Source organism: Zingiber officinale, chromosome 6A (genome assembly GCF_018446385.1).
Source record: "Zingiber officinale cultivar Zhangliang chromosome 6A, Zo_v1.1, whole genome shotgun sequence".
NCBI classification, from domain to species: Eukaryota; Viridiplantae; Streptophyta; class Magnoliopsida; order Zingiberales; family Zingiberaceae; genus Zingiber; species Zingiber officinale.
Genome location: NC_055997.1, coordinates 39,340,859 through 39,342,302, shown reverse-complemented (window position 1 = coordinate 39,342,302; position 1,444 = coordinate 39,340,859). Strand labels below are relative to the sequence as shown.

Genomic DNA, 1,444 nt, shown 5'->3' with positions numbered 1-1,444 from the left:
GTTCTCGTGGGATCGATAATCTTTATTACTAATGACGAATCCGTGCACTTACAGAATCGTAACAGGTTTTTGGCATCGTTGCCGTGGATTGTGTCTATAACATTAGTGATAATCATATTAGATTAAACTAGACTTTATTTTTTTCTTTTTCTAATATTTTTCACTTAGAGATAAAAAGTTTTATTTTTGTTTCTCTTTAGTTTTTTTGCATTCTTATTAAAAATCTAAAAAAAATATAATATTTTTTCACTCTCTTCTTTATTATATTTCATATTTTGTTTTTGCATGCGAAGAGCTAATCTTTCAGGACAACTTCTACTGTTCGATCCAGAGATCGAAAGGACTTTCTTGAGAAGATCAAGAAACCTTCAAAAAGCATTTCAAGCAGTATAAGAATCTTCAGAGATGGCTGACAAACTGTTGAAGGATTACACAGCACCTTATGCACGAGGGGTTCGGTCTAGCATCACTCGACCGCCATTCAAAGCCAACAATTTTGAAATCAAGCCTGCAGTAATTCACATGGTTCAGCAGAATCAATTTGGAGGAGGACCACACGATGATCCAAACCACCACTTAGAGTTTTTCTACGAGATTTGTGGTACAATGAAAGTGAACAGAGTCCCTCCAGAATCAGTGAGGTTATTACTTTTTGGATTCTCCCTGAAAGATAGAGCCAAGCAGTGGCTAAATTCCCTTCCAACAAATAGCATTACATCTTGGGAGCAGTGTGAACAGAAATTCCTGGACAAATTCTATCCACCAAGCAAAACTGCTCATATGAGGAATTTGATTGCAAGCTTCAAACAGATAGACTTAGAATCATTATTTGAAGCCTGGGATAGATTCAAGAGTATGCTGAGACAGTGCCCCCATCATGGCCTTGAGAAATGGTTGGTTCTACATACCTTCTACAATGGAATCAACTATCACACGAAGGTATCCCTCGACTCTGCAGCAGGAGGAGCACTAATGAACAAGATCCTTGATGAAGCTGAAGAGATTATAGAAAATATGGCACAGAACCACCATCAGTGGACAACTGAAAGATCTGGTGGTTCTTTCTCAGGGAATCCAATAAAGGCGTCAGGAAAATTCGACGTAGATGCAATCACACTCATGTCTGCAAAGTTAGACGCTCTGACCAAGAAGTTTGAGGCCATGGGAAGCAACATGGTCAATGCAATAGTTTGTGTTTGCAAAACTTGCAGAAGTACAGATCATGCTCAAGATACTTGCCCCCTAAGGCCAATACAAGCACAGATAAACCAACTTGAGCAATGCGATGCAATAGTTAGCTACAACCAGAAGCAAAACAATCTATATTCCAACACATACAATCCAGGATGGAGGAATCACCCAAATTTCTCATACCGGAATAACCAGGACCAAGGGCCAGTAAAACAAAGCTATCAACCTGGGCAACAGAGCTACCCATATGGAC

The 1,444-nt window shown here is 39.2% G+C and overlaps 1 non-coding gene across 1 annotated transcript; it reads right to left on the bottom strand.

The window, feature by feature from the left end:
• Positions 1–778: 778 nt before the first annotated feature.
• On the bottom strand, positions 779–884 carry LOC121998876. The gene has a single exon (XR_006116665.1). It is a non-coding gene; the product is annotated as a small nucleolar RNA R71 (small nucleolar RNA).
• Between the last annotated feature and the right edge of the window lie 560 nt (positions 885–1,444).